We start from the raw sequence: 21,481 nt of genomic DNA, 5'->3' as shown, positions 1-21,481 counted from the left end.
CCCTGTTAAAAAAAAATGCATTTGTGGATCGAGAGACGGCAGGGGAGTCTCAAAAACATTCACACACAAATGCAGCAAAGTTCACAAATGGAGAGCGGTTCGCAAATGCAGATTCGACAGTTCGTGAATAAATGTCACAATATACATATATGATTTAGATGAAAATTGCAAATGTTTTTAGATAAAGATATTTGTGGATTTCCGTGATATATATTTAAAACAAGTTATATTTGTGTGTGCATCAAAAATACATTTGTGAACTTTATTAATTTATATGTGGATTATTTTTACATTTATATAGAATGAGAAATATTTGTGTGTGCATTGAAAAATATTTGTGTGTTGAGAGACATTTATATATAAATCCCAATATACATTTGTGAATCCTTCTGCATGCATTTATTAATTATGAGACTGATCTAACTCCATAGTTCAGGGGGTTAAAAAAAATAGTTACCTGTAGAAACAAAACCCTATTAAAAGAGCTTTCAATAGAAAAACAACCCTGCTTTTACATTGTGGAACCAGTTTTGGGAAACCTGTGGGCATGTTGCCTCGTACAGTGTCTTCTTTACTTTTGATTATTATTTTGCACAAAGTTAACTGTGTAGCTGCCTAGTTGGTACTGTCAATTATAAACTTGGCTTGGGTGTCAGTTTACAGGAACATTAAATATAATTGATCAAATGAGCCCACTGCAATTTGAAGTAATATTTGTTCAAAAATGTTGACTTATATAATGTCATGCTAGAGGTGTTCAGTACACAAACAGAAGAATCAATGATAATAAATCCCCAAAGTGAACCTGAATTTACTGACTGAAAGAACTTTTAGCAGTGGAGCTCCCATTTATTGTGAGCCCAGTTATGATGTATGGTGACTGGTTAAAACCTGCCGAAAGACCATGAAAACCACAGATACAACTATGATACAACGACTAACTTGAAAGGCCAAGAGTCCACTCTTCTATGATATGCAAATCTACAAATGCAGCCACTCTATTTCCAAAAACTATGAGAATTTCACATTTGGATGGGCGTATGTACTATAGCCACACCTTAGTTTGTGAAAGTGTTATATTGTGTTGATGTAACAATTATATCAGTTTTCCCACGAAACACTCCCATAACCACCTGTTCATGAAATGTGAGATGCCACATAAGAGGATTACTGGTACCTGTGAATTTGGTTTGTGATATGGAGTCATCTTATTTCTACAGTCACCTCTGATTTGGGGCTGCACGGTGGCGCAGCAGGTAGTGCGTGTGCCTCACAGCAAGAAGGTCGCAGGTTCGATTACCGGGTCGGGCCTTTCTGTGTGAAGTTTGCATGTTCTTCCCGTGCATGCGTGGGTTCTCTCTGGGCACTCCGGCTCCTCCCACAGACCAAAAACGGCTCCTCCCACAGACCAAAAACATGCTCATTAGGTTGATTGGTGACTCTAAATTGCCCCTAGGTGTGAGTGTGAATGGTTGTGTGTATGTGCCCTGCGACCGGTCCAGGGTGTACCCCGCCTCTCACCCGTTGACAGCCGAGATAGGCTCCGGCCCCTCGCAACCTCGAAAGGGATAAGCGGCAAATGGATGGATGGACCTCTGATTTGTCACTACTATCTACTGGATTCTAAGATGTATGATATTTATTCTGCAAAATTAACAAAAGTGAAACGTTTGTGTATCGACCTAGTGATTCATGCCACCCCAAAATTTGATGTGTTCTTCCTGGCCTCATGCTACACTGTTCCAAGTTTCATGAAGTAGTTTTCCCATAATCCTGCTGACTAACACACCAAACAAACTGAACAAAACTTCCTTGGCAAACGGACCCACATGCTGAACTCAGCAGTTTAGTGAAAAAGCCAACAGATTTTAATGGTTATTTCAGAGGATGTACAACATACGAAGATGATCCACACAAAGACTGGAGAGATGACTGGGAATGAACAGCCCAGAAGAGCGTCCATATCCAGTAACTCACAAGGTGAGGGCATGGGCTGAAGCAGGTAACAATTTGGCACCTGAGCACAACAAAGAGGAGTCAGGAAGGCAGGTAAGCAGACAGGAGGAAGGTATCAAAAATACTTGAGTGATTCTTCACAAAGTCTTAGTCATTATCACGTAGATGAACTGTCTGTCTATTCGATGAATAATGGGTGGAAGACTGGCACTTACATACTGTGGCAGCAGGTGAGTCTTGATTGCCTGATAGAGAGCAGGTGTGCTCAGGAGAGGAGGAGGCCAGAGCTGACCTGCCAGCCACACCCTGCAGTGACACATACCCACACAACAGACAGAGAGGGGAGAGACGGGGTGCTTTTCATTACGTTGAATTGTGCCTCCTTGTCTCCTCTCTCCTTCGTCGACCCGGAAGTCGTTTCCCCTCCGCCATGATGAAGGATCTTCCAATTGCTTAAATGCACCTGAAGGAGACGAGGAGTGAGGAGAGAGGAGGCTTCTGAAGGAGATCAGAGTGAGGATACACCGGTGTAGCCTACGCGGAAGTCTTTTATTATTTAAGGGGCGTGTCGTATGTGGCACATGTTTGAATCATGGCGGGAGCAGGTCTTCACAAATGTAATCTTGATTCTTGTTTCAACTGTGTCCTTTTAACAATTGTATCTGTCACCAAGAAATTAATGAAAATTCTTGGTATATTACAGTATATTAAAGTAAGGCTACAAGGCTGTTGGTTTAATCTACCACACAGCCGTCCTCTGTTATGCCTCTAACAGCATATAATTGAAACCTCATCAATAGCAATCAGGAGTAGAACAGTCTGACTGCACATCTGACCATAATATCACGTTTTACAGGGTTGGAAGAGGAGAGCCTCAATTTAATCAAACTGAGAGCGCAACATGACCATCTTTTTACAGGACGGCATGGCCTGGGGGTGAGTGATTTATGCATTGAAATACGTAATTGTTCTAAGCCCAATAAAGTATGTTTGAACGAAAAAAAATGGCTACTAACAGTGATAATACTGCACTAATTTCATGTATGATAGTAGCAGATGTCTTTACACAGTTGACATTGATAATCGTGCCGTGTATATAGGCAAATGCATGCAGGCGAGGTATTTGAATGCAGCTATTTGCCTGCCTTTTCCATCCGTCAGAATACTGACTGAGTTGGGTCTCCAGTCAACAATGAGCCCTTATCAAGTCTCAAAAAAATGGGACAACCTGAAACGAAAATATAAGGTATGCAGATTGTTTGTTTCTGTTAACCTTATTTCAATAAGCTTTCTGCCTAGTTATGAATTTATTTTGGCACACATTTGTTCAACAGTCTTGCCTTAGCCTTGACCTTTCTATTTTCAGGAGCTCAAAAATCCTGCAACAGTGATGGGTAAGGACAGAGGAGAGGCCACAGCAGTCACGTGGCCCTGGTTTACCCCAATGCACGAGGCGATTGGGGACAGGCCATCTATTGTGCCTCCTGTCCTGATTGATTTGTACATTGGGGAAAACCAGCCACCAGCGGATGGTGTGGCCTCTCCTCTGTCTAAAGATAGTGGGCCGACAACATCTTAAACATCAGCAGCAGCAGCAGCAGCTGAGAATGTCGAGGAGCAACAGGAGGGAGAAGGGGAGACATCAAGGACGCCAGGGACGGAGGAGAGTGAGCCTTCCACATCGGCCTGTCCCCGGTCTTACAAAAGAAGGAAGAGCAGGCTGGTTCAGCTGCTGGAGGAGGAGGCTGTTAAAGAAGAGGAGTGCTTCAGGGCCCACCAGGAGCAGACTGAAAGGGTTTTAAACCTCTTTGAAGAACTGGTCAAAAAGAATTAATTTAAAGTTGCATTTATTTAATATTTTTTCCTTTTCTTTTGCCAATACTCTAAAGGCCTTTGTTATGTAATTTGTTATTGCCTCTCGATCAATCTTTGGTTCCGTTTGAATAAACTTCTGTGCTAATTGAATTAAGTGTGGCAAAAAAAAACACATCAGGTGCATGTAGAAACAAAAAATAGCCAGGCAAAAACTTCTATAATCATGCTCCTGCAAGGCTGGAATACGCACAGGAGGGGCCGAGAGCTGTGCAGCCAGTCTGTCCCTCCAAGCAGAAGCACTCTGCTCCCCCCTTACTGGACACGGTGGAGGCACTGGGGTTATCGAGGTCCAGCGTAGGCTCAAGGATGTCCCCAGCCGTCAAGCAAATGTTGTGCAAGACAGCACAGGCGGTGATGGCAGTGGGGGCGAAAGTGTGGTCCACCTCAATGGCTCTGAATAACAGGGACCTCCAACGGGTCTTAACCATACCAAAGGCTCGCTCAATAATTGATCAAGCTTTGGCATGGTGGTTGTTAAGCCTGCTCTGTACCCTCCCCTGCAGTGGCTCTCGATACAGGGTGATGATGGCTACTGGATGGATAGGATATAAAAGTGACTTTATCTACCAATAGTTGTGGCATCACATGGAGCAGCTTTTTTCTTTCTTTTATTTTTATTTTTTGAGTGATCATCAAACAACACAAACCCATACATATATTAGATGATTTAAAAGAAAGTTTAAATGATTCGCATATTTAAAACAAATTACAAAATTAAAGACTACTGTGTGTTTTTAGAAATTGTTCTTAAATAAAGGCTTCTATGTGCATTCAGCTGCAGTCCCTTGGACAGCTAATACTGACGCTGTGGAGTGAGAATTTTTGAGAGTTTCGTCTCCTCCGTCCTCACGTCTCTTCCTCGCATCCCTCTTTCATGTCCTCGCTGGGCGGAGCTAAGACGCGAGGAGAGGAAGCGAGTGGAGGAGACGAGGAGACCAATTTACCGCATGAAAAGCACCCACAGACAGGAGAGAGAGGGAGAGGGAAACACAAAGACACGACAGGAAAAGGATGGGGAAACTGCAGATCTCCACAATATTTGATAAGCCATTAGCTACTGTTAGGCAACAGCGAATGTTAGCATTCAACGACTTCCTAGCTAATATTGTGGTTTGATTGTGTTACACACTATGAGAGGAAAGACATAAATTACTTTAAGTCTGAAATATCAACGCACACCTTGGACATGTTTTATGCACTGGATGTTATCAAGCTTGGAGTCTAACATTAACTTCCTCTCTGTCTCTTCACCCGAAATGTTCTGCTTAAATCAGTAACATTATGTGACATTATACTCACTGGAATACATATTTCTGTACAATCATACAGATTACATTCAACACAAAAATATTCAATTCAATTTTATTTGTATAGCGCCAAATCACAACAAAAGTTGTCTCAGGACACTTTCCATACAGAGCTGGTACAGACCAAGCTCTTTTATCTACAGAGACCCAACAATTCCCTCATGAGCAAGCACTTGGCGACAGCGGTGAGGAAAAACTTCCTTTTAACAGGCAGAAACCTCAGGCAGAACCAGACTCTGGGTGGGCGGCCATCTGCCTCGACCGGTTGGGTTAGAGAGGGAGAGCAAGAGAGAGAGAGACAGAAATGCAGTCAGACAGAGAGAGACAGACAGACATGCAGTCACAGTAACAGTGACAGTGGATGTAATAAGTGTGGAGCACTTTAGCAGTGATTTTTTTGTGCGGCATGAAGAGGATGGCAAGACATGCCTGTGTGGCGAGGGTAGGGGGAGATAATTAATTACAATACTTTATGTATGTCTGTACACCTTCAATAGTCTAAACAGTTGCACGACAACGCCACCCCGGGAATTTCACCCAGGGAAATTATTGACACACAGGTCCGTTTTACTCACGAACAGAGACGTGGTTCCACGTTCAATAAAAGCCAATTTTATTACATTATTGGTTTAAAAATCATCAAGCCATTCACACAGGGAGGGGGGAAAAATAACCTAATCAGGAGCTGAGGCTTCTGGGTGGACAAGTGCTGGTGAAGGGGAAGTGAATCAAACAAAATATAAAGAAACAAAAATATCTTAATCACACACACACACACACACACACACACACACACACACACACACACACACACACACACACACACACACACACACACACACACACACACACACACACACACACACACACACACACACACACACTGTGATGGACAGTGGAGTAACCCAGGTCCCAGGGAGCACAGCACACAAAACCAGGAGGACACCACCTCCACTCACCGGCACTGCCACCACCAGCCGGTCATTCAAACTCAAACAAAAGTTCAAACTAAATTAGAAGTTCAAACAAAAAACATACCGCAATGAGTCTTAAATTAGAGCAAATTATAACAATACAAAAGAAAAGACCCGGGAAAACTTCTCGTGGAGACAAAACAGCAGCGGCCCCGTCAGCTGATTATCGCGGCCCAATCGCAGTTTCACCTGATCAACGATAAGGTTAGCATTTCTAAGCCGAACAGTGACAATGTTGTGGCTACATGCTAAATTAAGTTCGTACCTTTTAACAAAGGTGGACACACGCACACACACACACACACACACCCACGAGGGAGGATGCGAGAGGGCTGCAGACAGTCACCAAGGCTCCTCCCTGTGACCACACTAGCATTAGCCACGTTTTAGCAAACACCATAACGCCAAGAGAGAGAGGACACTTACTACACAGATGCCACATGCAGGAGCACACACAGGCAGCGCGGAGCGTCACACAAGCAGTCGCTATAAAATATAGCAATTTTTGTCAGTGTGAACAATATAACCTGCCAGCCAGCAAGGAGAAGCAGTAAGCGGGCATACCTGTTGAGGGCAGACAGCCTCTGACCCGGTGAGGGCTGTTACTTATATACCTGGCTCCTTCCTCTGATTGGCCATCAGAAATGTTCATTGCATGCAGCAATGCATAGAACACTGAACCACATTTCTATGCTGCTACACCTGCTTCCAGGAAGTGCCCCTCAGCTGTTTTCATGGACCAAAAGACACTCAGACACTTAGAACAAAGTGACATACTATAAAGAGCGAGGTCCCAGAGGGAGGAGGTCGGGGTGGATGTGTGTGCTGGCTTTCACCCCGGAGGCCGATGTTTGTGTCATGTTTGAAACCAAAAGTCAATGATGACTTATTTAAACTTAGATACATAAGAGCTTTCTGACAGGAGTCTCATACAGATGCTAAAGGTTACCTTGTGCTTCTGTATGTGGATCTGGGTTGTGTCTATGATTTCACTTTGCTTGATACTAAGGGAAATAAACACATCTGTGTCACCAAGTTTGTGTGTTTTGTTTTGATGACTGTGACATGCTAAGAGTGGTCTTCTTCACTCTGCAGAGAGCATTCTGAGGTGGAAACTGACATGGGACCAGGCTCTGCAGCACATGACCTGCGGGGGCTCTAAGGCAGGGAGCATGGGCTTATTTGAGTAGTTTGCCTCTTCCTCTGCCATGTAAGAGTGGGGACATGTGAGGAATCGCTGGGACAGCATTTTCATGTCTCAGTCTTAGTTAAGCAATAATAGCACAGGTATTTTAATTGCCTGTTTTTCATGTTTGGCTCATTGCCTTTATGGCTCCACAGATCTGCTGTAAATGAAATGATGCCACAGTGCACAGCGGTACAAAGGCATCTATCCAAGAAATAGGGTTATTTTAGACTATACTGAGATCTTCATTGAGTGGGCCAGATCTAAGGTGGTAAATTCTGAGATCTATTCAAACTGCAAAAGGTCCACAACTTTAAAGATGAGGTGAGTCATTCTAATCCAATACACTTTTTGTCAGATTCAGCAAATGCTTCCTCACAGTCCACTGGATTTGTTCTGTATGTGCTGAAGAAAATCTGGTGTTTGTACCCTGGCTGAGTGAATGGGAAACAAAGTGAGCATATTTTAAGGCAGGGGTGTATTTATTTGACTGTTGAGTTTAAATATCAACAACCTTTCGCCAGGATGACCCACCCCACTTTTAAAAGGGTTGATTGATGTGAGCCCCTCTGGAGAAATGACATTTTTGAGCAGTCTCCATGAGGGCTCAATTTCTCACAAGGACATAGCAGTCTGGTATCTTGTCACTGCTTGAAGAGGGGATGAGGTTATGACAGATAAGGGTTTCCTCATTAGTGATCTGTTGTCAGCCATCATTGTGTCACTTGTTATGCCACCATTTCTCAATCAGAGGACGCAGTTCACCAGAGGGAAACCACTCAAAAAAGGGCCAAATTGAGACTTCAGAGGGAATGTGAGGGTTTATTTATTTTCCAATCAGTCATAGTCCTGTGGGATGTTTACAATGACAGATTTGAACAGGAAATTCACAAATCTAAATCATTGTGATTCACAGAGTTTTCTTGCCTGGACACTGCAAAATGCAGGACAGTGATTAAGGCAATCTGTAAATGAGTACATAAAATCACTTGAAACAGCTTTACTTAATTATTTGAAATGCTTCAGACAATCACATAAGATAATTCTTTACATAGATCATGTTAAGATAATTATTTAGATAATTAGCCTACTATAGTCAACTATGCTATACTGTACAACTATGTAAAACTTTGTTTCAACATCTCACTTTTCAACATTGAATGAACCACAGATTGCATTTTGCATCTTCTCATTCTACACACTACATCATTGGACATTTAATTTTATCATAACCTAGTAGCAATAGGATCAACATGACAATGCTAACTGAATCAGTGATTTACACATTCAGTTTTCAGTGCATTAAGTTTTGATTATATGCAACTTCCTGTGCATTACTTACAATACTACTATCCCTATACCAAATACACAAAAATAACACCTCTCAATAACTCATAACTAGTAATGCTTGACTGTGATCAAGTGAGACCCTGGAAAAAGAGATTATGACACCTTCCTGAATAAATATGAGGGAAAGCAGCTGTTTCAATAAATCTTTCAGAAATGGAAAGATGTACTCTCACAGACATAGACTTCCAACCTGTTCTATCTGCAGTGCAGATGTGGGATGTTCCGCATTATATGGGAGAAACAAAAAGCACTATGTATGAGAGTACAAAATGAAAACACAAATGACTTAAAGAGAAGAAGAAAGTGACAAAATAAGCAAAAAGAAATTCCAGGCAATTATTTTAGGCCCCATTTTAAGGGTTGTGCTTGGGGTTCATTGTGCCTCTCTCCCCTTGTGTCACCGTTTGTGTCGTGTTCCGCCTCTCTTGGTTATATCTGGTTGTGTGTGTGTGTGTGTGTGTGTGTGTGTGTGTGTGTGTGTGTGTGTGTGTGTGTGTGTGTGCGCCTGGACTGGGTGGTTCCTCCTCCATTGACTGATCACCAATACCAATCAGCTGTCACAGCTGCAGTCCATCCACTCATCATCCACCACAAGATAACTACCTGGTTCTTTGCCTGGTCGTTGTACTTTCCAGCTTGGTATATATATCATGTCCACAGGAAATCCTTGAGCTGAGTTCTTGGTATTGTCCTGAATTTGTTTCTCCTTGTATCTCAGGATAACATCACTCTATCTGTATTTGCCTGCCTGCCTGCCTTGCCTGCCCAGTGCCAGTCCACCACCTGTTCTGCTTTTGGGTCCAGCTCTCTATTCAATTTTAACAAAATGGAATGTGGGAAAATATGACAACAGGTAAATCATGACTTTTTCCCCCCTTTGAATGGCTGAATGATGTTAAAACAAAAATTCTAACTGTTTAATACCAACATGAAAAGACAAATAACCCCTGAAAAAACCTCCTCTCTGGTGCAAACTTCAGGTAATTTGCAATAGTCTGCATTTCTCTGTGGACCTTCTCAGCCGTGACAAGTGCTTGATGCTCGGTTTGTGGTACTCCAGGTATAATTATTGTTCATGTAGACAGGGAGAGAGATGTTGAGAAAAAATAAGAATAATGTGAAGTGAACAATGACGTGGAATTGAATTCAGCAGAATCTATTTGTGGTCATATTTCAGGCCTGTGAGTGAATTTTACAGTTAAACTGCCTCTTGCAGTTTCTCTCACCCTTCCCATCAGCTTACACACAAACACACCTACTCAAAACATTAATGCAAAATGTGTAGCCAAATATATCGATTTTTCAAGACCCATTGATTCTGAATATTTGAAATGGTTTCAATCTCTTTTCGTTGTGTTGATGCACTGATACTAGATGAGCTTTCTTCTCTCTGACAGCCAGTTGACACATAAACTGCTGCAGTGCCCACATAGTCCTGCCTTTTCCCTCTCACTCACTCACTCACTCACTCACTCACTCACTCACTCACTCACTCACTCACTCACTCACTCACTCACAGTGCTGTTGTCTGCTCGTCTCATCACACTTGCTCCAGCTGAATATATCTCACAACAGCCCATGGTATATTCTTGCTTTTGTTATGGTGTTAGCTCATTAAAGATGGTAAGTGCAGAGTCTCCACAACTGCTTTTGGTTGATGAACAAAAGTACTGTTTGGAAATACTTTGCATTTGAGGAAGTGAACAAGGGAAGGCAAATGATACAAGCAAGGCAATATGCTACAAAGCAGTGCTAAAGGAATGTGCTGAAAAAACAAATTCAGCAAAGCCCCTGAAAGGACAGACACACTGGATTTTTGCATTCCTGTGTAACCTTCGTAGCGATGGCATCTCTGATCTTTGACAGTGTAGATTTGCAGTTAAGGTGCACTCCACTTCTGTCTGTACATTTTGCTGTTTTAGCTCTATCTAATAAGTTTAAATGTAGTGTAGGTAGTAGTGTTTGAAAAAAAAAAAAAAAACTATACAAAGTGAGCAGATGTCAGCTGCTTGTCAACTTTTTTTTTTTTTAGAAACTTATACAATATGACTCGATGATACTAGACTAGATAGCCTTCTCAGTCTCTCCTCTGCTCTCTGTCTGTCTCATGGATGAGAAGAGCTGCAGGTCTGAGTCTGTGTTTGACCAAGGGCTGGGCTAAGCCGTACACACACACACACACACACACACACACACACACACACACACACACACACACACACACACACACACACACACACCATGTGCCATGGCTGCCTTCACACTAAAAAGTAACGTAGTTCTCTGATTCTGTCATGTTTCTGGGTATTTGGTGTGTTGAATATGTTGAATATTTACCTTTTACTTTACTTCCTGTATTTTCCCACCTGTGTGATTGTACAATTGTTTTTGGACTTTGCTTTGTTTTCCATAGACTTTGTTCATTATCTCTTTGCTGGACTCCAGCTCCCTTTGTTTGGATTTAGTTACCACATTGGACTTTTACTGTGGTTTTGACCCTCACCTGCCTCATCCTCCTTCTTTGCTTAGTCACCTTAGTTAATAAATGTACTGAATTGTACCAGCTCTGTCGTTTGGTCTGCATTTGGGTTCAGTCCGTTGTGACACATTTTTGACAGATTCACTGCTTTGTTCTAGTTTGTGCTGCTCCCTCTCTTGTAGCTTGCTCGACCACCACTGCTGTCTCTCTTTCTAATCGTGAAGAAGGAGAGATGGTAGTATCAACATTCTCCTTCTCCAGAATGACTCACCCCACCTGCAGAGCCTCATCCAGCTCTAAATATTTAAAATCTTTGAGGAGTGCAGTGGAACTGAGAGGCTGAGAGAACTGGTTATAGTGGGACAGAGAGGCTGTTTATATAGTACTGGGATGGATATAATCTAAATTAAGTTAAAAAAATTTCTGATGTTGATATATGGCCAGGATTGAGGAAATAGGAAAATATTATAAATAATATTATAAATAAAATTAACAATTTGTCAAATGTTGAATGGTTTTCCTTTCCCTTCTTTGGAAGAAAATTATTTCCAATTTACTTCCAATTAAATGCATTTTGATTGGTTCTTGGGAGATTTTGTTCAAATCTGACAAATCTAATCATATAACAATGGTATTGTTTGTTGTTTGACACCTTCACTCAATTCATGATAGATGTGAGTTTGACAGAGACAGTTTGGTCAGAGTAGCACATTCCCAACAGGCAATTATCCATTTAGTTTCTTGAAATATTTATTGTGAAAATCTATTATGTCTACATTTTCAATTTGTAACGTTCTTATTAATAAAAAAACAATGTAAAATGTCTTTTTAAACTCAAAGAAAAATACTGAGACCGCTGACTGAGTCCATGTAGACAGCACAGTATAACACACTATGGCAGCTTCAGTGTTCAGCCAAACTACAGAACACTGTCCGACTTTTAAGAATTGTGAAAGAAACAAACGTTTTTTGATGTCAGTGCCCATTCTCATTTAGTATCAGTGTCATGCCTAATGTCCTATTACATGATGTGCAGTGATGGTCATTTTGTTTGAAAAATTTCACTGTTAGCTAATTAGTCTTCCTGAACCCATGCAGTGATGTCCACTACAGAACTGTGTTTGTTTTCAATGCAGTGCCCTCTGAGGGCCTGAATATCATGGCCAGCTAATATTAGTTTTTGGCCTTGTCCTGATCAGTCATTTTAGTTGCAGCTCTGGAAATACTGTTTCAAAGTGGATTATGCTGTCACTCCATATTGCAAGAAAGGGTACAGTAATCTAAAATAAATAAGGAACCTGTTTATTGCTCTTTTTTAAAAGCTCAACTGTCCTTATTCTGTCTTTATTCTTAAACAGTAATGAAATTCCCTGGCTGGTGAAGCCTGGTCAGTTGTCTTCTCTACTCACTCTGTAACAGAGCTCTCTTCTACCTGTTGCCGGATTGTCCTGAATCCCTGGCGGTGTCTTTGCTTGTCTCTTTGTGAGTACTACACTTCTTTGCCTCCTCTCCTAGAGCTTGCTAATGTTAACTGCTCTTGCGCTGCCACTAATAGTGTGCCCCTGTATTTCAGTGTCTGCCTGCCGTTTCAGCGCGTGCCTTGCCTCAAACACGCTTCATCTGAGCTCCTTTAGTTTTTCTCCCACTCCTTATGAATGTACTTTTTGTTACAGCCATTGTGTTTAAAATAAAATGTATTTTTTCCTTACATTTCTGTCTCTGGTCTGCATCTTTGGGTCCTAACAAATTTACCGGCTGCAAAGCATAACACTTACATCATAATTTACTCACTGCTCTGCTACATCCACCTCAGCTTCCATGTAATTCTGCTTAAAGTGAATCTGTTTTCATTTACATTTTCTAGTGTTTTTCAGTGGACAAACATAGTTTAAACCCCAGCTTACAGTGCTAGGCTGCCTCCTATGCATCCGTGTGTGTGTGTGTGTGTGTGTGTGTGTGTGTGTGTGTGTGTGTGTGTGTGTGTGTGTGTGCTAGAGGATGTGCCATAACATCATAGGGTTATAAACAGTGATGTGGTCATTTAAGGTGTAGATTTTAAAGCTGCAGTAATCAATTTATCTATTTATATATCTTGACCACTTGTGTGCAGTATAGTAAGTCTCAAAGACAACATTGGTGCATTACCAAGTTACGTTAATTTGAGGTAGGTAACACTTTCCACATCCAACATCATCAGAGGAACATTAGCATTCATTCAGAGTTGGATTTCTCTGCATCTGATGAATGCTTGTCCAATATTGACTTAAGCTCTGATTTGGTCTCCACATTTCTTGAGAAGAATTTCACTGACTAGTCACTAAATATTCCATTATGTTCACAAGCTAGCCACTAGATTGGATTCATGGCATCACATGAGATCACGTGAGATCACATGACACAAGAATCCATCTTGCCAGGCTTAAAGTTACTAGCTTCTGGCTGCACGACAGACCAATCAGTGTCATCATCCATTTCCTCTTTATGTGACCTAAGTTTTTGTGCATTGGCTCAGATCTTCAAGGTCGCTTGAGGAAGGGAGAGCTTTGCTCTGCTGACCTACTGTTTGAATGTAGTCGGCCACCTAGATAGGGAGAAACCTTTCAAATCCAACATGAAGCAATTCAAACACCAATATTAGACATAAACAAAAGTATGAAAATGTGTAAAAACCAAATGTCTGCAATACCAAGTAAACATATTGTCATTGTTGTGCTAACATGGGACCAACTTGTGGACAAACTGCATATAATAAATACTGCTACATCCTGTGTTTGGCATTCTGAGTATCTCAGTATGGAGTAAATAAGGAGGACCACCCCATTAATCCACATCTGGGTTTTTGGGTAAGGAAAAATACAGATTTGGGACTAACCTCTCCAAAAACTTGGCAACTCTTGCCATCTTCTCCAAACAGCAGAATGGAGTATTGCTCATTCTAAAATACATAAATGACATACCAGGAGAGTTTTCCAGACACTTAATTACTGCCTCAACATCAGATAAGCAAACTACACCAAGGTGTGAGTTTAAGTGGCTGGCCTGTTGGGACTGTCCAGAAAAATTGTAAATTTTAGGTGTAGCATCTGAACAGGTGTTTTTTTTTAAACAATTAATATTATACAGAAACCTCTATTTCTTGAAAATTAGAATAGCTGTAAGGTATTACACATTGTCTAGATAACAGCTTCCCAAGACCAACATAAAGCTCCCGTCTTTCCATTGATTTCCAACTGCTGGAAAAGTGAAGGGGGTGCAGTGACAGCCATGATGAATCCTGCTAACATTCAGGGGGTACTGTCTGGAGTGAAAAACATTAATCACATCTGCAAGCTAATTTTAAGTTGTGCAACCTGTTAATTAAGTTTGTGCCCTCAACAGTATTATAACAAGAACACTTAAAAAGGCTTACAGATCCATTTTTGGAATGTGGATCCATCAGCTATAGTCTGTCATGAAGCACAGCAATACTGCAAAACTACAGTAGCAGGCTGAGGTGGACAAAACAATACACAGAAAGGATCAGCATTTGAAAGTGTTGGGCGCTCATTCCGTGTGAGTCTCTCTTATTACGAGTCATTTTATCCAGTCACAACACCTATAGAAATAATGCTAGTTGTAAATGTAAATGACATAATCCAATATTTAATTGTAAACTGTATTAAATGTAATCATTAATTACTATCTTAGTTAACCTATAGGTTAAATAAATTAATAAATCAAGCCTCCCTGCCATAGATGACCCTCCTGAGTGGAACTCAGTATTACTTGTATATTTCTTTTTCTACTGTCTAATAGTGGCATTGTTCTCTTGTTTTCTCATTTGTTTAGTGGACAAGCACAAGGTTCAGTTTTCTCTGATACAGCCTAAGGCTTCTGATATTTTTATATTCATGGATTTTTTTAGAGTTAATCCTTACCAATTTGAAGTGGATGCCATTGTTTTCCTGTGTTAATGTGCGCCTGTGGTAACTATTTGGGACTGTTACTGGATGAAAGGGATTTTACAAGATGACTATCAACAAACTATCTTGCAAAATGAAAACAAACATTGTCTGTAAAGAATCAAGATGTACATTTGAAGTGGGAGAGTGTGTAGTGTTGAGTAGCGTGTATTACAAATAGTAATGTTGGTTGGTCTACCATTCCGTGGAAGGTTTGACCATTTTGATCCCAACTGAAATGTCTGCATTTACCGGATGGATTGGTACAGAATTTGGTCAGACATTAATGTTCCCTCTGGGTGAATTGTAATAACTTTGGTGATTCCCTGACTTTTCATCTAGCGTCATCATCAGGTCAGAATTTCGACTTGCCTAATACATTCAGTTCCTATCAAATACCTAGAAACCTATCAAGACAATCAAGACAGCCTCAGCTGTGTTTTATGCCACAATGCCCTCTCAAATGACAAAAAATATCCAGCTCTACATTTGGTTACATGGCAAGCCTTGATTAGCCACGGGTAGTTTGGTGGCCCAGTCATCCAGTTGGCTTTCAGCAAGGTCAATGCCCCACTGCAAAAAGTGCTTTTATAGTGTGGCAGCAGGTGAGTCTTGATTGGCTGATTGGTGCCAGGTGTGCTCAGGAGAGGAGGAAGCTGGACCGGACCTGTCAGCCACACCCTGCCGTTAACTAAGACCCCTTTTACTCAGGGAAAACGCATATGTTTCCATGCGGTTTGGCCTCTCGTTTACACGCAAACTGAGTTTTTTTTTCACGGAAAATGATTTTTAAAAACTCCAGCCAAAGTGGAGATTACTGAAAACACTGGTTATTTGTCGGCGTGTAAACTGGGTTACACGCCATTTTAGGTTCCGAAATGTCACAACATGCGACTGAATACTTAAGGTCATGTGAGCGACCCATGTTTACATTCGCGCCCATAGGTGTGGCATAGTTATGATGGGCTCGACGGCGTATTTATCCGAGTTCATGTAAACGACAAGATTTCTGAAAACAATGTTGTGTGCACAATGTTATTTTTGATAATGGAGGGGATACACATGTATAATGGTTTAATGCGTATTATGGATTAAGGAGAGCATAGATGAAGGATAATACATTAGAATGTGGGTTGAGTGATGAAGGAATGGAGGGATGAGGGTCGAGGGACGAAGAGAAGGCAGGCATGTTTGAAGCTGGATGGCGGTCCAGTTGTGTGTGTGTTGTGTGATGCACATCACGGTGGTTTTGCCTGTCTCTCAAGGGACTGGACCTTGAGCGGGTCGGACAGTTGTTTGGAACCGAAGACAGGATGTTTCTCTGGAGTTTCTGGTAGGCGAGGGACTGATGACGTCAGAGTTGTCGGAGGCTTAAAGCCGAACATCGGGAAATATGGTTTGCTGAGCGTACGGTCTTTGTTCTTAAACTTAGTTATAAAACCACATCCTATCTCCTATCTTTTGGTGTATTTTTATTTTTTCTTATATTATGTTAACATTTGGTGCGCTGAATTGAGATATTTAAGTGAAATGACAAAGGTTTAAAATTTGAGAAGGAGCATGGCTACTGTGGTAAAACAAACAAAAAAAACCCCATAAAGCAGTGGTTAAATCTCTCCTGTAACCTTTAGCAATGCTGTGCATGAACCTGCTAAAAGAGTGCATTCACTGAACGTGCTCACGTTTTTGGTGAATGGTGACATGAAAGTGTCCATCTGCAACTAATGAACGTGAACGTGAGTGTTATTAAATCATGATGACGCTCACACACTGTTTTATGGCACCCAGTGTGGTAGCTTTTGCAGCAGACGGATGCGGAGATTTAACAGCGCCAAAACTCGTAAGTTTGAGATTTTTCGAACATATTTGCCTGAAGAAGGTCCTAGATTGATCGAAACGTTGCATACTGTTAGTTTTTTCAAAACTGACAACAAACACCGAGTGTTTAAAAAAGACAGTTCCCGCCCTATTTTCACTCGAGTAAGAGCTTTTTTTTCCTTTTTTTTTTTTTTTACAATATAAGCTAGCAACGCTTCACTCTGGAGTACACACGCATCATTTAAAATGAATTTTTATGACGAAGAGAACGACTGGACTACAGTTAGGTACCGAAGGGGAAGACTCCAGCGCCGTGACGAACTAACCGTGGCGCCCCGATCGCCGACCACGGAGGTATTTTACTGACTCCCGCTGGGATCGACAGCCTTCCTCTGTAAGACAGACGTACGCCTCGGTCACCAGGGGATACACGCGACTCCGCCGAGATGATTTTTCCTTCGAAGGCAGCTGCAGCGGACCCAGAGTTAGCCGTTTTTCGGCTAATTTTCTAGTGGCGCCCAACTCCAGGAAACGCCATGGCAGGTATGAGACAGGCCACAGACAGGGCCCCACCCGTCAGCGTGATGATAAACAGCCGTACTTTAACCGTTACGGCGGTAGAAATGACTATTGGCCGCAGCGTAACCGACAGCGGCAGCCTAGGAACAGTCAGACTGTGTCGGCTCAGAACAGAGTCCAATCCCAGGACCCTGATTTTATGGCAAAAGTCCGTATCATTCCCAAGCTAATCAAAGCAGCTCATCATCTTTAAAATGTTTCGGGGACAGACCCACCCCCAATCATTAAAAAGACTACAGCCAATTTGGTGAGTTTCATTAAACCAGCATCCCCGAACCATGACACGCAGGCGTTACTGGAGGGAAACGCCAAAAATTGGAAATTTACTGCCCTTCTCATCCTACGCCAGCATTATGAAGATAACATGGACAAAGACATGCAGACCTTGGAACAGTTTCCCATTCCTGACTGGCACAGCCCCTTTCAAATCGCCACAATTTGGGCGAGAAAGAACTTGGGTCGCAGACTGAAACCTGAAACGCTACAGAAAGTTGAAGCATTCCTGATGGCTAACTTCCCAATTCAGGCTACTACACCCACACTCACTCACACCCAGGCTCCTCCACCTGCCCAGCCTGCTGCTCTTCCAGCAGCTCCTGCGACTCCATCAGCTGAGATGCCCACGACCACCACGCAGGCACAGGTGCATGCACGTTTGGATGCACACACACCGGCACCTATGGACTTACCTTCTCCTGCACTTCCGGGTCCTCTTCCTCCTCCTCCTCTTCCTCGTGTGACCACTGTTTCTGTTGGGATGATGACGGAGCAGACACCGGGACTCCAAGCTACAGTTACTTCAGTCGGTGTGATGACGGACCAGAGAGGGGGCAATTGGTCTCCTTTTCTCCAGGAAGCAGTGGAGGAGTACACTCCACCTCCTCCTATTCCCTTTTCTTCCCCTCCCTCCCCCCCCCCCCTTCTCTTCCCACTCCTTCCCCCATTCCCTCCCCTCCTCCTCCTCCCCCTTCCTCTACCATCCCCCTTCACCCATTCTTCACTTCCACCAAGCAGTTGCCACCCTCCCAGGGAGCGCCAGCAGAACCAAAACCCCAGAGACAACAGAAGACTGACTCCAGCAGAGAGGCAGTGAGCGGCAAAGACACAACTGCTGCTCCGAAACCAGTTTCTCTTCTTCCTCTTCCTCTCCCACAGAATCCCTGTGTGTACGAGGACAGCCCTGAACTACAAGAGCTGCCAGATGAGGACCCAGCTCCTTCCACAACTCAGCCCAGCACCAGCCACCTAAAACTTTTTCTTCTACCATAACTCTTAAACCATGCCGGGTTTCTGGCACCTCCAGGGCTTTACAGGAGGTCTCCACACCTCCTGAGGCTCAATCTTCAAGAGCCCCTCCACAACAATCCACACCACCATCTACACCACACACATCTGTCCGCAGACCTACAAGACATATAAACACGACCAACAAATTTAAAGACTGGAGTCTGTGTGTCAGAAAAAGGTACTTGATCATGGGAGATTCTAACGTGGCTAGATTTCCTCCTTTTAAGCTCCAGGATCTGCAGGTGGACAGCTACCCGGGGGCCTCGTTCCAACATGCAGAGTCCCTCCTGTACAGAGCTGTCTGTATGGTGGAGGTGGATGCAGTTGTCCTTTCTTTTGGGCTCAACAGCAGAGCACAGAAACCACGTGAGGTCACCATTAAACAACTGCGTAAAGCCATGGCAGTGGCAAGGCTCAGGTTCCCAGAGGCCAGGATTTGGGTGCCCCTGATCAACTGCTCTTCCACATTACCACACACGGAGCAACTGAACATACAGGTACTGAACACATACATTATGAAAAACTATGATTTTACCACAAAACTTCCTGCTGAAGATTTTGAGACGGAGGCAGATGGGATCCACTGGACCCATGCCACAACTGCCAAGATTTTTGAACACTGGGCTAGTCAGGTAAACTAACTGTCCCCGAGAGCCTGCCTATTCAGGAGGGGTACAAAAATTTACTTGTTCTAGCAAAAAAGACAAAGTTAACCAGTGCACAGCTCTCTTTATTAAATAAAGGCCTAAACTTTATTCCCACTAGAGGCAGCAACAAAAACATCAGGTCACAGGTCAGATTTGACATCCATCAATACCACAGAGGACTAAAACTTTTAACTTACTATGCAGATGAAGGAGTCTCCAACAAGCAACCCTTCACTCCTAGCTCAAACTGGGCTCCCCCAGAGGTCAAAATACCAAGCCACATTCGTGAACTCATTGAGACAGACCTTTATTAGTGATACAGTGCTGAGCACTGAACACAGCAGGGGCTTCGCCCCTGCTGTGTTCAGTGCGAAGCACTGAACACTATTGTTCTTCTGTGCGCTTCTTCTTCTTCTTCAACTTATTTTTATTTTTCATCTTCCGTACTTTTTTCGGTTCGCTACTAGTCAAAAACGATAGCGAGCACCCAGGCGAATTATATATCAAAACGTGCGGCTCGATCGGACTCGGTCTGCTATTATTTTTCTCTACAGAATACGCGTTTTTCGCGTCGTAAGACGCGAAAAACGCACGAAAAAATCCCATTCAAAGTAAATGGGAGAAGGCGAAAAACGCGAAAAAATCTCCCCCTTTTTCAAAGGGCTACTGCTCCGGCATACGTTCGCCTAGAGACGCCATTCCAACTGTAAAACGTAGACATAAGTCTCGTCTATTGGTGTATTAAGTCTCGTTTTGATAGGTCGTATAGTTTTTGAGCAGTCGTCGCTCAATGACCATGAGCGTTTTGGGAGAAATTGTGAGTTTATAATGGGTGTGTATTGCACGGAATGTTCGCGCTAGAGTGGAGGGGATTAACTGCCAGAGTGGAGAGAAGCTCTGAAAATTGTATGAAACTTTCATCTTTCCACGCTCCTCCAAAGCACAAATTACGCTGTATGTGCGCAAAACTTTCCAAGGTTGTAGTGCCGCTTGCGCTGATTCTCACAATGTGCCCGGCTAAGCGATAGGACTTACGGTTTTTGAGTTCTCAGCCTCTGAGCGAGGAGAGCGCCTCTGACCTTGCCCATAAGGTCCAATACAAACCAAAAACAGGAGAGACAGAAACCAGCCGTTTTTTAACTCGCTCTAAAATCCGCATTTTTCAGCCCAGCGAAAAAAGAAAGTGATCAGAGTGTACAGCAAAGCCTTGTGGCTCTCACGGTGAAGAAATTTCGGCAATAGGAGTTTCGGTGTCGGCGTGAGAAGCGTTTGTTCGGAGGGTGCGCAGAGGCAAAATTCAGACGTTTCTCAGACTCTCGCAGACCCGCAGGTGGCCTGATCTCAAGTTGCCATGGCAACCTCTGAGCCTAATTGCCTCTCCCACACACACACATATGTAGCATGAGCTGCAGCTGTGCAGCTCAGTCAAATGATCAGTTCTCCATTAAGCTCTATAGTGACATGCTAACCAGCCACAGCCAAGCTACCTACTGGTGAGTTGTATGTGTTAGTGATGTAATGAGTGATGTTGGCCTGTTAGCGTTAGCCACAATGCTAACATGCTAATGCTAACATGAGGTCCTATGAACTTGTTGGTGCCTGGAGGTATACCTGTTGATGTCGGTTTGGTGTGCTAACATGCTAATGTTAGCATGCTAATGCTAATATGCTAACTTAGGCTAAAATGAATCTTGAAGGCGTTCTAATAATGGTTCAGAGGTTTTTAATGTGATATTTGACATGCTAATTTAGCATGCTAATGCTAACATGCTAACATATGTTAAAATGATTGGTAAAGGCATTCTAAGGGCGTTTGAGACCTTCTCAATGTGTTTTCTGACATGCTAATGTCAGCTAAGCATTGTCGCCGATGCTGAAATTGGGTCCCATGAACGGGTTTGACTTTGATATCGGGCTGCCGTGCTAATAGCCACGCGCACGGGCCGGCGTTTGGCACACGGCCCGGCGTTTGCGCACTGTATCACTCTCCAAATTTCCCGCCGAGGGGAATTTGTCTAGTTATTTTTACAATACATTTAGAGTGATTGGAATGAAATTCAATCTCAAGCCAGGGGAGAATTT

Source organism: Chaetodon trifascialis, chromosome 4, assembly GCF_039877785.1.
Source record: "Chaetodon trifascialis isolate fChaTrf1 chromosome 4, fChaTrf1.hap1, whole genome shotgun sequence".
Lineage (NCBI taxonomy): Eukaryota > Metazoa > Chordata > Actinopteri > Chaetodontiformes > Chaetodontidae > Chaetodon > Chaetodon trifascialis.
Note: the sequence above shows the minus strand (reverse complement) of the source record.